Here is a 16110-nt window from a genome sequence, read left to right as displayed (position 1 = left end):
AGTTTCACAGTCCAAAATATACTTATACACATCCGGAGAAATGTAGTTGATTAGTATATCCAACTTATTTAGAGATTGCTGATCCAACACGCCCAAAAAGTTTTTAAATGTACGATACCAATGTTTCCATTGATCATCCACTCCTGCAGAATTAGGGTCAGCATTAAATTGTTCTGGTCGAAGATATCGTTCCATTATAACAAAAGATTAATAAATTGAAATAAAGAGTAGATTGCCTTTCAAAAGCTAGGCTTTATTAACCTTAAAAAACCAGCAGTACATGTTGAGCACCCAGTCTCAACCAAACTGTAGAAAACTGAATTTAAGATGGCCACCACAGGTCACATGGAATCAACTAACCAATAAGTTTACAGCATATATCTCAAGGCAGGAAAACAGGCAACCAATTACAATGCTTCTTATAAAGCAAGAATAATCGCCACAATCTCCATGTTGAAAAACAGTTGATTAAAGCCTTGTTTAATACTCAGACCAAGTGCCTAGTAGTTTTCTTACGTTTACATCATTTGCACCTGTCAGACTGTTAATCACCAAGCGAAGAGTGCGAAGCTATGAAAGACATGAGAGCAACAGAACCCAAAGCAATATAATGATTATAATACTGGACTCGCAACCCTGAGATTGTGAGTTGAAATCCCACCATGGCAAGCTGTAAAATTAAATTCAATAAGTCTAGTAACAGGAAAAAATAACCATGAAAGCAATTGTTAGAAACCTAAATGGCTCACTAATGTCCTTCAGGGAAGGGAGCCTGCCACTCCTCCCTGGTCTAGCCTGCACCCGAGTCTAGGCCACGTTAACAGTCAACCTCCTTCTTCTATGGCCCACAACAACACATTTTGAGTAAGCATGAGACACTTTGTAGTATAGTATATGGAACAGACATTATTGATAACTAGGTTGAGGGATCAACTCAACCCGGATCAGAGAGTGGCTTTTCGGTTTCTGTATCTTTCGAGCCCTCTGAAGAACTATTGAAACCATGCTCTTTTAAACACCATATTTTGCCTACAACAAAGGTATATGTCATAGGTAAGGCCTCATGACGTATCTATTCTCAAATCTTTGACGATTGTCTATTCATGTAAACATTTGTAGTTGTTTAGTCCAAAGCTGCTTCCCTTAAACAAGACTCCCTGATGCAACTGTCCTTAAACCCTTTGAAGAACAGGCTTTATCAACCGTCACCTTTCCATACTATAGCTAATGGATACTTCTACCTATGTTTATTACCCTAGTCCCTAAAGTTACACTTTAATCACTCATGGTTGACGTCATTATTCTCATGTATTTCTTACACAAGCACTTCACATATCAGAAGACAGGCTATGCTTTCCTCTCATGACACTTCAAAGTCATCCTGTTTATATTGAAAAGTCTATTGCTCCATGATACGAAGAAGTTCGACTGTTAATCTTTTAACTCTCCACAATGTCCAACAGTCCACACTATATGGTTGGCTCTTAATGCCTTCTGAAGTGGCCTGACAAACCATTCAGTTGTACATACAATTGCCATGTCAGAGGCAATTAGGAAATGTGGCCCTACCAGTATTGCCCTTAGCTTGAGAACGAGTACATAGAATTATATAGAAACAGGCCATTCGGCCCAACTAGCCTATGCTGGTGTTTATGCTCCGCATGAGCCTCCTCCCAAAACAATAAAATAGAATGTTACCCGGAGCACAGATTCATGGTGAGGCTGCTCATTTGCGTTGAAGCAGGAAGCTTTGAAGTCATCATCTTTTTTAAAAATTCGTTCAGGGGATGCAGGCATCATTGGCAAGGCCAGCATTTATTGCCCATCCCTAAGTGCCCTCGAGAAGGTGGTGGTGAGCCGCCTTCTTGAACCGCTGCAGCCCATGTGGTGAAGGTTTTCTAGTGGTTTGATACAACTGAGTGACTAGGCCATTTCAGAGGGGAGATAAAAGTCAACCACATCGCTGTGGGTCTGGAGTCACATATAGGCCAAAAGTAGAGAAGTTATGTTGAACCTTTATAAAGCGCTGGTTAGGCCACAACTGGAGTATTGCATCCAGTTCTGGTCACCACACTTTAGGAAGAATGTGAAGGCCCTTGAGAGTGTGCAGAGGAGATTTACCAGAATGGTTCCAGGGATGGGGGATCTTAGCTACAAGGACAGGTTGGAGAAGCTGGATTTTTTTTCATTAGAGCAAAGGAGGTTGAGGGGTGATTTGATAGAGGTGTACAAGATTAAGATGGGTTTGGATAGGCTAGACGGGGGAAGGCTGTTCCCACTAGTTGATGGTTCAAGGACTAGGGGTCACAGATTTAAGGTTTTGGGCAAGAGATACAGGGGGGGGGGGAATGTGAGGAAAATCTGTTTTATGCAGCGAGGGGTGAGGACCTGGAACTCGCTGCCGACGGAAGTGGTGGAAGCGGACACACTCAATGTTTTCAAGGGGAGACTGGATAGGCACTTGAGGGAAATAAACTTGCAGGGCTACGGGGTATAGAGTGGGGCTGACTGGATTGCTCTACAGAGAGCTGGCACGGACTTGATGGGCCGAATGACCTCCTTCTGTGCCGTTATGGCTCTATGACTGGGTAAGGACGGCAGATTTTCTTCCCTAAAGGCCATTAGTGAACCAAATGGGTTTTTACGACAATCCGGTAGTTTCACGGTTCACCATTACTGATACTAGCTTTTTTATTCCAGATTTATTTACTTAACTGAATTTAAATTCCACAGCTGCTGTGGTGGGATTTAAACTCATGTCTCCGGATCATTAGTCCAGGCCTCTGGATTACTAGTCCAGTAACATAACCACCATGCTACCATTCTCTACAAGCACGCTTTGTGCCAGGTTAAACTTGTAATTTGATATTTATCTCCAGTTAACGAATTATGGCTCCTTCTCTGCTGGCTTTCCAGAATTCACCTCCCGACCCCTGTTTCAATTAAAACTCTGGTTTGCTATCCAAGATTTTTTTCCCCACATTTTCACCTTCAGTGCTTTTACAAAAGAAAAAAATCAATTTGCCAATTTTCTCTTCCTAAAGGCATTGATTCCTTACTGGGGTCTGGTCCCACGGATGCTGGGTGCCCTCCAGTACTGCACCAAATAGCTATTATTCATGTGTGAGCCTCCACAGTAAATGTTGGTAGACTATTTAACTACATGGGGCTTCACAGCAGTGCCTGATCCTGTCCTTACTTAAAGTCCGCACACATACGTTAGCAGCAGAAATCACAGGACCTTGACCAATCTTTATATATATATATTTTTTGCCTGTTTCTAGCCAGGAATGCGGAGGCGGACTGGAACATCTCTACCACCTTTCCAGTTGAGGTAAGTTCACTCAGGGTCAAACTTAGAACCTTCCTGGTCTGCAACACTCAGTGACTCACTGGATGAATGCAGCAAGTCATCTCAAATGAATTACTGTAGTCACAAAGGATACCATGGAATCGTACAATCACACAGCACAGGAGGAGGCCATTTGGCAAATTGTGTCTGTGCCGGCTCTTTAAAGAGCTATTCAATTAGTCCTGCTCCCCCGCTCTATCCCCATAGCCCAGCAAATTTCTCCTTTCAAGTATATATCCAATTTCCATTTGAAAGTTGCTATTGAATTTGATTCCACCATCCTTTCAGGCAGTGCATTCCAGATCATAACAGCTTGCTGTGTAAAACAATTTCTCCTCATTTTGATTTTTTAAAACCTGGATGAGCAATTCAACTCCACATTTTTTCTGCCACTCTTCTTTACTTTCCACTTTAATCGTACTTACATTCACATTTTCTCTTCTGTCTGGGAAGAGAGGACTATGGCTAATGAGTTGTAAAGCTCTCTGCTTATCTCCTTTGCCCCCCTCCCCCACACTCCCTGCCATTTTCATGCCCTTTCTCCTGGCCACCCGCTGCCCTACAGTACTTTGGCCAAGTGGCCATTCCCCGTGCTGGTCAAGGCAGTGAGCATCAGCAGGCTATTTGACCAGAGAACTTATCACAGCCCAGTCCAGTCCCATCCTTCCCCCACCCCATGCACACATAATTTCCAGCAGAAGCCCAGGCTTACCCCACACCCCCGACCATAGCCCAAGGTTACAAGGCTAATTGTACTTCCAAACAGCTGAGACCACGCGTCACTGATTGGATCTTCCTCATCTGTACAGCTCAATGCACAGTACCAACACCAGGCAGAGTATTTGCCAGATAAGCTATCTGGGAGGTTCCTGTAGAACTTTCTCTACATCCTAACTTTTTGCCCAAAGAAAGAAAGACTTACATTTATATCACACCTTTCACAACCACCAGACATCTCAAAGCCCTTCACAGCCAGTGAAGTAATTCTTTTGGATTGTAGTCACTGTTGTAATGTGGGAAACACAGGAAATGCAGCAGCCAATTTGCACACAGCTGGCTCCCACAAACAGTAATGTGATAATGACCAGATAATCTGTTTTTTGTTATGTTGATTGAGGGATAAATATTGGCCAGGATACCAGGAATAACTCCCCTGATTCTTCTTCGGGAGGGATCTTTTACATTCACCTGGAGTGGGACCTGAACCTACAACCTTCTGACTCGGGAGCTGAGTGTGCTACCCACTGAGCCACAGCTGATACAGCCCAGTTTGCTGTAAGAGCATTTCTGTGAGATGAAGAATAAGCTCATGATTCCGAGATGGTAGGCAATAGTTGCCCTGTACAGGTACAGTTGAGATTCCTGTACTAACATTAGGCCATTACATCTACTAAAATTCTGTCTTAACTCTATTGGACTCTTAAGCTCCCTTCCATGTACATTAGGAAGATGATTCTGCGTGCCAGAATTTTTAAGTTATGAGGATGTGTTGAGCAAATTGGGCTTGTTTAATTATTTTGGGGGGGGGGAGTTTGAGGGTATTTGTCCTTTTGAACAGTTGGGATTGAGTAAGTAGTTCTTATTGGGAAGCTTTCAAATGCCCAAGTTACAACGTTTTTAAAAAATGTTAAAGTTACGAGTAAAAAAGGAAATCAGGCAGAACTTTTTCACACAAAGCTAACAAGTTACCAGAGAGGGCCTTGAAGCAAATTATATAAATGGGCTTAAAAAGCAATTAGGTGTGTTTGTGGAGAGAAAAGGGATTGAGAGATATGGTGCAAAACTGCGTCGGTGAAGTTGATCTATCTATCAGGTGGATCTTAATGTGTTGGGCGATTGGTCTCATGACTGGCGAATGATGTATAAATTGGATGAGTGCAGTGTTATGCATGTGGGCAGGGCAAATGCTTAATATTCATACATCCTTCAGGAAAAAGCATTAAAGAAGGTGGAGATAGAAAGAGATCTGGGCATTCTAGTGCATACATCTTTAAAGGTACATGAGCAATGTTGTGAAGCGATAGCTAGAGCAGGTAGATTGTTTGGGTGTAGCCATAGGACAACTGAGTACAAGACGAGGCATACTGTTTTGTCCTTGTGCAAGACCTTGGTCGAGCCTTCGCTTGGAATACTGTGTCCAGTTTTGGTCTCCTCACATGGTGGGTGATATTGAGACTTTGGAAAGGGTGCAGAGGAGGGCCACTAGACTAATTCCCAGTCTAAAGCATCTTAGTTATCAAGATAGGCTAAAAGAGTTGGGATTCTACACATTAGAGAAACGTAGAATTAGGGGTGATCTGGTGAAGGTTTATAAGAAAAGGAATGGAACAGATTGTGTTCCCGCTGACAGTTTGTTCCAATTAAATGGGTTAGGGAGGACCAGGGATCACAAATTGAAGTTGTATAAGGGCCAGATCTAGGTTAGATGTCAGGAGGTGGTTCTTTTCCCAGAGAATAGTGGACCTCTGGAACAGGCTGCTGGCTCATGCAGTGGATGCAGATTCGCTGAATTCCTTCAAGCGAGAGTTGGATCTGTTTCTGGTTGAGGTGGAGGTCACCTCTTACAGAAACTAGGTACTGCAGGAAATTCAGGGCCAGAGCGATCTCCTGGACTAGTCTCGATGGCCTAGTTGGGTCGGAGAGGAATTTCCCAGATTTTTTTTCCCCCCAAATTGGCCTGGGTCTTTTACCTGGTTTTTCACCTCTCCCAGGAGATCACATGGTTTTGGGTGGGGTGGAGTGTCTATTCTGAGACACATGGTATCGCAATTGTGTGGGACAGGCTCGATGGACCAGAGGGTCTTTACCTGTCCGCCATTGTTCGTATGTTCGTTAGAAATTGTGCCTTTGAGTTCATTGACTATTCTCTGTTCCTAAATATCATTTGGTTCAAGGAAAAAAACGTCTTCGCATTCATCCCATTCCACATCCACTCTTACGATAGCAAAATACTGCGAATGCTGGAAATCCGAAATAACAACAGAAAACGCTGGAAAAACTCAGCTGGCCAGGGCAACATCCGTGGAGAGAGAATCAGAGTCAACGTTTCAGGTCGAAGACCATCCACTCTTCATTGTTTGGTGCGTACCCTCATGGACAATAAAGGTTCTTGTGGACAACAAGAAAGATTTGGTTAAGAGAATTGCAGAATGCTCCGAATCGGAAAAGAAGGAAGGCACATTTGGGTTTAGAGCAGTAAAGATGGCCAATTAAGATCTTGTGCCTGTGAAATGCTAAAGTTGGCTTTGTGATAGTCTGAAAGAGACCAGGACTTTCATTCTCCTACATAGATCATCAACATAGAGTCATTTCAGTTAATGTTGAAATCTCCCATTAAATTAATGAGTATTAGATGGTGGCAAGACATGTAATCAAAGTGACAGAACGGAGTATAAAAGAAAGGCAGTAAAGTGGACCTGGGAGAACGTGTATAGCCCGTTCCTGCCCAAATGATTCACATTCCTTCTACGAATGGCCATGGCTGGCTTGCAGTAGCCAGTCCGATGCCAGCAAATCATTTGTAAAGTGTCACAGCAGATGATTCAAGCCAGAATGCAAAGCCCGCAGCTACAGTGATGAAGAGTCCCAGCCCTGCTTATTCTACATCTGCAAATTGGCATCAAACACAGCAACAGATCTGATGTAAAATCATTGATGTCAATTCAATGGGGGAAAAGAAATCCACTGATGACTTAGAGAAATCGGAGTCGCCAGCAACAAATCTATTGCTTTTGTGTGTGTCAAGGCAGGGATGTCAGTGCTGTGGAGAGGATATATTTTTGTAGAGTGAGCACTCCCCTATCCAGTTTAGCATGGGCCAGGAACAGAGCGCAGTCTATTCTATCTCCACCTATAGAGGAAGATTTCCTCTGTGTGCAATGTGTAACATAATTGCAAACCTTTTCGTAAAGGGCAGTTTATAATTTAATTACAGAGGAAATCTTTCCGCATACATCTTACCACCCCTCCCCCTGCCCCAACCTTAAGACAGCAACCCATACTGTACCAGTGTGGCATTTCCATTTCACGCACTAATCAAGTATGGACTCTCTGAGGCAGAGTGTAAACATTAGAGCCAATTAATGCCAAATGTTCTTATTAATTTTGTACGGCAGGTTTGGGCTCACCAGGAATTGCGATGTAAGTAAGCAACTTAATTCACTTTGGGTAAAGTTTCTATTTCTGTCTCTCGCTCAATGCCCCTCTTACTCTGTCCTTCCGTCTGTCTGGCTGTTTCTCATTCTCTCTCTCTCTCTGTCTTTCACTGACTGTCTTGCTCATTCTGTGTTTGTCTAGCTGTGTGCTTCTTTCTCTCTGTATGTATGTCGAGAAACTCACTAACTTTTTCTTTCCTTTCTCTCTTTGGTACTCTCTCTCTCTCCCTCACTCACTTTCTCTCTCCCTCTCATGTAAGTGCCCTATTGGTCTGGGCTGCATTCAAACCCAGGTCTGAGAGATGTTCTTATCCAATGTACCACCCACTATTCTCTTCAGTCCTTCAATAATGGAAATATTGTACTATGCTTCATGTAAGAAACATAAGAAATAGGAGCAGGAGTAGGCCATTCAGCCCTTCGAGCCTGCTCTGCCATTCAATAAGATCATGGCCGACCTTTTACCTCAACTCCACCTTCCCGCCCGATCCCCATATCCCTCGGTTCCCTTAGTATCCAGAAATCTATCGCTCTCTGTCTTGAATATACTCAATGACTGAGCATCCACAGCCCTCTGGTATAATATTATGGTATAATGCAAGATTATCTACCAACTTGGGTCAATTTTCAGTACACAAGAATTTTCAGAAACAGGAAAAGGCCATTATACCCAACAAATCAACCCCTTTTTGTTGAATCTCAAACACATCTATCAACCTTCTTGCCATATTTGTCCGTCCTTCTCCCTTTAGAAAAGTACCTGGTTGTTTCTATGCCTATCTCACTCTCTCAATGTGTATGTATATCTGTAGATCTCCCTCCCTGCATTTGAAAATGTGCACCTATATTTTCATATCCTCTCCTTCCTCCTTCTTCCCTTCCACTTACAATCTACAGGCTTGTAAAACCCAAGCTAGGCATCATTTACCTATTACATCTTAATTCGTCTCATCTACTCTTTTCAATCTTGGTAGTCTCCATCACCATGAGCATTCCTTAACCTGGGTTTCGCAACAAGATATGTTTTTTTTTAAAGCTGAACAGGAACGATATTGTCCAGATTTTCAAGCTCAGTTTGTGTCTGTATCCACAGGCCACTATAATGTGTTTCGTTATGTACAACTATTATGGGGGTACTTTTGACCTTGAGCGACGGTGTAAATCGGGCGATATCGGATCAGCCGCCTGTTATGCACCTTTCCTGATTTTCCTTTCCACGGGAGCTTATCCGATATCGCCCATTTTGCGCTATCACTCAAGATCAAAATGAACCCCCTCCCTCCCCCCATGAGTTTACTTGCTGCATTCAATTCTCCTCTCCCTTTTTTGACTGCGGGCCTCATATAGGTATGAGATTGGGCTGATTTGTTTTTAAACAACATCTGTGGTACAAAAGGAATCCTGCTTGTATCGGAGATGGGAACCTACCTACCAGTGCAGATAGAAGTTTTTATTGAAGAGAATTAAAAAAATTGAAGAAAGCAATCTGTTCTAGTCATGCAAGTCTAAGTGACATTAATTACCTCAAATTCCGTAAACTGTCGAGAAAACCTGTAAAATGGACTTTTTTAAATAGTGAGACTCGGCTCACCCCTCACAACACTCTTGCCCCTCACCTGGAGTTACAGAATGGACCATAAGGGCCGTAGTATGAAAAAAAGAACTTAACTTCAGTGATGAGAGCATTCCTTTCATTTTTTTAAATTCACTTATGGGATCTGGGCGTCAACTGGCAAGGCCAGCATTTACTGCCCATTCCTAGTTGTCCTTGAGAAGGTGGTGGTGAGCCAACTTCTATGGACTGCTGCAGTCTGTGTGGTTAAGGTACTCCCACAGTGCATAACAGTTAACAACATCCGAGGGGCTTGCTAGGCCATTTCAGAGGGCAGTTAAGAGTCAACCACATTGCTGTGGGTCTGGAGGCATATATAGGCCAGACCAGGTAAGGATGGCAGATTTTCTTCCCTAAAGAACATTAGCAAACGAGGTGAGTTTTACAGTTATTATTACTGATACTAGCTTTTTATTCCTGCTTTATTTAATCAACTGAATTTAAATTCCCCAGCTGCCATGGTAGGATTTGAATTCACATCTCTGAGATTATTAGCCCAGTGACATTACCACCATGCTACCATTCCCTCCATACTCGCTCTATTTAATTCACGTGAATGTTCCTCAGCTCTTCCACTTGGGTCGGAAAATTCTGTTCTTATTTACTTAGCCTGCCTGGCTCACTGTAACCTCTCTTCAGAATCATGAGTTAACTGGGAACTTGTACTCTGTGGTAAACTACCCACACCCCCAAACCAAAACCACCACCAAGGCACCAGTTAACTTAAAATATCATGGCAGCATTTATCCAGGAACCTTTGAATCTGCAATGATATCATTTGCCTAGGCTCAATTGAAAAAAATGCCATGGGAGCTGAGGTGATTAGGTGTCTGTTTGACTCAGTTGATAGCACTCTCGCCTCGGAGGCTGTTCGCAGCCGATCGGCTCAGTGTCGGGCTGAGTGCTTCAAATGCTGTAAGTGTCAGCCGTGGCTCAGCGGGTAGCACTCTCGCCTCTGATGTCACAAGGCTGTGGGTTCAAGTCCCCACTCCGAGGGACTTGAGCACAAAATCTAGGCTGACGCTCTAGTGCACTACTGAGGGAGTGCTGCACTGTCGGAGATGCCGTCTTTTGGATGCAACGTTAAACCGAGGCCCTGTTTGCCCTCTCAGGTGGACGTAAAAGATCCCACGGCACTATTTTGAAGAAGAGCAGGTGGGACCTTGCTGTGCACAAATTGGCTGCAGCGCTTCCTACATGACAACAGTGACTACACTTCAAAAATACTTCATTGGCTGTGTGGGACATCCTGAGGTCATGAAAGGCACTATATAAATGCAAGTCTTTCTTTCTTTTCCTTCCTTCTTTCTGATGGTTGTGGATTTAAGCCCCACTCCAGAATCTAATCTGGCCCATTATTGGAGATGCAGTCCTTTGGACGATGCATTCAACTGGGATCACGTTTCCCTGTTCCAGGCACAAGAGAGGGTAAATCACCTGGCCTGCCAGCCCACATTCCTCGCTCAGCTAACACGACCAGAAACCGATTAAGTGGCGATTCATGTCACAACGGTTTGTGGCTCGCGCCGTACACAAAATGGCTGGCGGGCGTGCCTATAAAAACAAACGTCGCCGCACTTCACAGAAATCACAGAAACCCATAGTGCAGATAGAGGCCATTTCGGCCCATCGAGCCTGCACCGACACATATCCCACCCGATCCCCGTAACCCCTACACCAACACATATCCCACCCTATCCCCGTAACCCCACGTATTTAATCCCCCTAACACTAAGGGTCAATTTTATCATAGCCAATCAACCTAACCCGCACATCTTTGGACTGTGGGAGGAAACCGGAGCACCCGGAGGAAACCCACGCAAACACGGGGAGAATGTGCAAACTCCACACAGACAGTCACCCGAGGCCGGATTCGAACCCGGGTCCCTGGCGCTGTGAGGCACATAGTATGTGAAGCGCTTTGAGACACTTCGGCGACGTTGGGTAAAAATACTAAATAAGCCGTCACCGGGGGCGCTACAGCCAGAGGGTTAAGAAACTGCTGAAAAAGTATCGCGCTAACTAAATGGAGAAGAAAGTGTGCCAAGCGGTGAAATAAATTAGCTATAATCACGTCCTTTTCACAAAAGAATAAATCAAACACTATATTAAAGAAAATGCGAAGAGCTGAATTTTAATCCACCCATGTGTTAATGGTACCAAGTTAAAGCCATCCTTCATCACATACCGATAGATATTAGACTTTACGATGCATTAAGGTCTATTTGCAAATGAATACTGGTTACATGATCAATGGAATTTAAGCCATACAACGGGACATTTAAATTTGAATACCGGTGATACCTTAATCTAATGTCTATGAAAGGATGTGCAAAAACAGCAGTATGCATAAGTAACTACCATTAGGTAATGTTAATTATTCATCAATAAGGTCAGGTTAATTATTCATAAATAATTTTAGTGATAAATGCTGAAGTCAGCTAATTCTCCCCTCGGTGAGAATTGTGAGGACAATATTGCACTGCTACTTTATTACCCACTTCATTGGATTCGCATCACTGACTGGAATACATTGCCAATATGTAATGGAGTTCATTAGAAAAATGCAACTCGCATTTACAAATGCGTTGCACATCTAAAACAATAGCCTAGGTTTTCTGATCAGCATTATTTAAATCCTGATATCATCAACCCATTCACTTTAAACTGGCTAATGCAGCTGTTAAAGTAAGGACGGTCGGAGAATCTGGGCTAATGTCTCTGGGCATTCTAATGAGAGAGAAAAGCGGACTCGGAATATTTTTTCATTCGTTCCTGGGATGTGGGCATCACTGGCGAGGCTAGCCTTTACTGCACATCCCTTGTTGCCCTTGAGAAGGTGGTGGTGAGCCGCCTTTTTCAACCGTAACTGTCCTTATGGTGAAGGTACTCCTGTAGTGATGTTCAGGAGGGTGTTCCAGGATTTTGACCCAGCGACGATGAAGGAGCGGCGATATATTTCCAGCAAGCAAAGGAGCCAAGGAGGGAGTGGGCTGAAACAGCGGTCAGTGAGAGACGGAGAGGTGGTAAAGAAAAGCGGCTTTGAGGGAGAAGTCCAGAGAGCAGAGGCATAGTGGTTGATAGGTCGGCCTCTGAAGATGGGATGGATGGGAAAGGTCACGTGCAGTAACCCTGTCACAGGAATGAAGGGCGCAGGCTTTGGCAAACGGCTTGGGAATATTTCCCAGAAAAATGAAGTGAACTTAAGAAAGAAAGAACTTGCATTTATACAGGACCTTTCATCTCCTTGGCATTTAATTGCACCTTTAACACAGAAAAGCTTGGGTCAGGGTTTTCAAAGCAGCACCAAGAGTACCTGACGGCCCAATCTGCAGATCTTGCAGCCATTTCTTTCTTCAGAAGCGCCCCCTGCTCTCTGCAGTCAGAATGTACCTCCCCTTTAAGAGGTGCTGGCTGCCTTTAAGTGGCATCAGTGAAGCCGGGTTTCCCGCCCCCTCCCCCCAAACACCGTCACACAGCCAGTGAATAGTGTGGGTGGCACTGACTGCACGCTTGCCTCATGATGATGAGCTGGTGGCACCAATATCAGGTGGTCCCTGGGACCACCCCTCCCCTTTTTGTGCCCATATTTGGGTGCAATCAAATTTCTAGGCCAATTAATTCAATACTTTATGGGTAATATTCTAAATATGTAAGATGAGGGTAATGCTCCTGTCTCCTGGAATAGATTACTCCCGTGTACGGTTGCTAAGAACTGAATCCCACTACAAATAGATTGATGATTTCATTGCATTTTCCCATAAAGGTTAATGTCGCTCCTAATTTTATATTGGATGATGATAAATGAAGGCTTGCATCTTAACCGGCCCCAAAGGGCAGTGAGGATGGGATGGGTTTGACACAAAGAAAGAACTGTTGCCTTTTGACTGAGAGTTTTACTGTATTATCACAGTAAAAACAAGAGGGGAGATGAGGAGACATTTTTTAGTTAGCGAGTTGTTCTGATCTGGAATGTACTGCCTGAAAGGGCGGTGGAAGCAGATTCACTCGTAACTTTCAAAAGGGAATTGGATAAATACTTGAAAAGGAAACATTTGCAGGTCTATGGAGAAAGAGCAGGGAAGTGGGACTAATTGGATAGCTCTTTCAAAGAGCCAGTACAAGCACGATGGGCCAAATGGCCTCCTTCTGAGCTGCATGATTCTATGAAAGCCTGAAAAGTTTATGGCCAAGGTTTCGTAACAAAATATTAGGGGATAAATGAGCTGTGGGTTGAGTGATTTGTGTTAAAAATCATTCGCATGCTCCCCGAAGGGTCAGTAGGGAGATCGTGCATTGCAAGAAGGCTCCAGGGTCAATTCCTGGGGAGAGAAATTCATTACAGCCCGGGAATGGGTGCTAACTTTGGAAAAGTTTTGATTTAGCGCCAGGCACTAACGAATCTCACTGCACGCAAAATTCAGTGTCATCGCTCAAAGAAAGGATGGGAGCGCTAAATCAAGTGCTAATGACCTAGCTCAGTAGCGTTCCACGCAAAGCGCTAACCAATATCAGGTGCAGTCTAATCACAAGTCATCATTGCCACAGGCTCTTTCCAGTTCTTAAAGGGGAGGTTCATTGATGCTGCAGAACCTAATTCTCAGCATTGTGGCCTGTGAACCTGTGTCAGCAAGCCAAGTCCAAAGAGCCAGACGACTCAACCAGCTGTACTCATGGCAGATCCATGCCCCAGGGAGAGAGCCCACAGATATTCGACCAAGCATAGAGGAGTTGGGGTCTGCTGTGGAGAGATGGGGAGCAGTGCTCTACCCGGCAAGTGGCAGGAGGCCCTCGCCACATGTCTTTCGTGCCATGTGGAGGGAGGTTGCCCATCAGGTCTCAGGGAGCATTGTGGTCCCCAGGACACAGTGCAGGAAGAAATTTAACGACCTCACATGGGTGGTCAGGGTGAGTCAATGTCTCAACAAATGCTACATACCACCGTCTGAACCACAGTCTGCACACACTAGCCAAAGCACCACACCCCAGCACTTCCACATCAACAATCTCTACCTACCAACACTCACACCCACATCTCACACCTTGCACACAATGACAGCTATTCAACTATGGTAGACACATCACCCAAACACATTGCTCCACACTCACTCACACACTTTCCTTTCTCTTACAGGCCAAGGTGGCTCACAACAGGAGGGAGCAAGAGTGCACAGGCGGGGGACAAGCCAACACCCAACCACTGTCTGTGCTGGAAGATAGTGATGGAGATTATTGGGTGCCAGGTGGTGAGCGTCGTGGGCGCCATGGCCACCGGTGACATTGACCCCCTTGGGGACAACAACATCCCTACTCCTTCTTCTCACATCCCACTTTCCCCTCACCCCACAAGCCTTTTGAACTTTCCAGCTAATCATGCTCTTTGCATGCATTTCTCCCTTCCTGCCTCCCTCCCCTCACCTTAACCCGATCCTTGTGCCTTTATGCTTTCAGATAGTGAGCAAGCACCTGAGCAGCCTGTCCCTGAGGGTACTATAGAGAGCGAGGCGGGAGAAGAGGAGGAGGAAGAACACACCGCGTCACTGCATCTCTCACCCGCAGACACAGCTCAGATTCTGGCATTGCGCATTCTTTAGAGGCTAGAATAGTGGTGGGATTTGCACAGCGTGATGAACCGGGAACGAGCGGGCTGCAGCAAGGCCGGGGGAAAGAGTAGCTCGGGGGCCAGCTCCCCGGAGGGCGAGTTCACGTGTGAGTTCTGCTGCACAGGACTCAGATGAGGACCTCAAAGGGGAGGCCTTTAGAAGAAGGGGGATGGGCATGCACACGGAGATGATAGGTGCAATGGCAAGGGTGCCCGAGAGCCTGTCGGTAATAGCAATGGCAAGGAGCGTGGAGGAGTCCACCTCCAACATTGCACAAAGCTCTGTGCACACCATGGAGCCCATCATTTCCAGTACTGGAGGGCTCCTCCCGAGTGGTCAAGGCAGCAGAACCATTGCTTGAGCACCCCGATGGTCTGCTCAATCATGTTCCTGATGGGGGCATCGTTCTCATTATATGAGTGCTTTGCAGGAGTGTTGGGGTTGCGGAGGGGAGTCATGCGCCAGGTGGAGAACGGATACCCCTTGTCTCTAACCAGCTAGCAGCAAGCTTGATGTGGTGGCTGGAAGAGTGCTGGCACACCGGTCTGGTGCAGGATGGGAGCACTGTGGCTGCTGCCAGGATAGCGGGCATTCACATTGAGGTTTCGCTGTCTGTGGTCGCACACCAACTGCACATTAAGTGATGGTAGCCTTTGCGGTTACGGAAGATCTCAGGATTGTTATGTGATGCCCACAAAGCCACGTGGGTGTAGTCAATGGTGCCCTGCACCATGGGGAATCCCGCTATCCTGGCAAAGCCACATGCACGCTCGTCCTGCTTCTCTCTGGTGATGGGGAAGGAAATGTAGTCCTTTCTCCTACTGCATAGAGCTTCTGTGACCTCCTGGATGCAGCGATGGATGGCGAACTGTGAGATGTTAACTGTATCTCCTGTTGCAGACTGGAAGGATCTGCTGGTGAAGAAATTGAGGGCGACGGTGACCTTGACTGTCGACCTGATCTGAGACTGGAGGTCTGGTTGCAGGAGGTGGCAGAGTTCTGTGACCACCTCCTTGCTGAAGCGGAGCCTTCTAATACACTGCTCTTGGCTTAATTGAAGGTAGGAGAAGTGCTGTCAGAATACCCTCGGCGGGTAGGGCCTCCTGTTGACAGCCCTGACGGCCCTCCTCCTCCCTCTGGCCACATGTTCCAATCTTTCTTGCTGCCTCCGCTCCCTCCGCAGTAGATCCTGGAGGGCCAGGTCGACTGCCAGTACAGCCCCCATTAATGTAAGGAAGTGCAGCACTTTGATATTTTGTGAGAATAAATGTAACTAACGTTTAGAAGCCGCAACACTCCGGAGACTAAATAACCTTTGAATGACTGAATTCCACTCTTGAACTATCTCAAACTGGCAAGGAAGCAGTGAAACTCCACTAACCTGACAGC

At 45.3% G+C, this 16110-nt stretch overlaps 1 protein-coding gene across 1 annotated transcript in view; it reads left to right on the top strand.

Annotated features, from left to right (window-relative positions):
• LOC147103586 (uncharacterized) overlaps window positions 1-16110 on the top strand; it is a 70805-nt gene that overhangs the window by 42953 nt on the left and 11742 nt on the right. The gene's annotated exons all lie outside the window — the stretch shown is intronic.

This window comes from Somniosus microcephalus, chromosome 19, assembly GCF_052327205.1.
Source record: "Somniosus microcephalus isolate GS21.2 chromosome 19, FLI_Smic_1.0, whole genome shotgun sequence".
NCBI lineage: Eukaryota > Metazoa > Chordata > Chondrichthyes > Squaliformes > Somniosidae > Somniosus > Somniosus microcephalus.
Note: the sequence above shows the minus strand (reverse complement) of the source record. Positions and strands in the feature narration are given on the sequence as shown.